Raw genomic sequence first — 314 nt, 5'->3', positions numbered from 1 at the left:
ATCAATTGACTATCCTCCGTCACCATGCACTTCCGTACATCTCTATGTGTTTGGGTCTAGGGAAGTTCGAGGTAGCTAGCCATCTAGCTATCTACTAGACATCTCAAGTGATGAGAGTCTATAGCTAGCTGGTAGCTATTTTTATGATATATCCATCATCTTCATCCAATAGAGAATACCTGACATAGGCTCATAACTACAACACCATCTCCTAAGTGTGCCACCTCCATCTATCTCCAGAGATCGATTCTCTTCTCTTCTTCTTCTTTTCTTATATCGATCTTCTTCTTCTTTTCTTATATCGATCTTCTTCT

This window comes from Cystoisospora suis (assembly GCF_002600585.1).
Source record: "Cystoisospora suis strain Wien I chromosome Unknown contig_6786, whole genome shotgun sequence".
NCBI classification, from domain to species: domain Eukaryota; phylum Apicomplexa; class Conoidasida; order Eucoccidiorida; family Sarcocystidae; genus Cystoisospora; species Cystoisospora suis.
Note: the sequence above shows the minus strand (reverse complement) of the source record.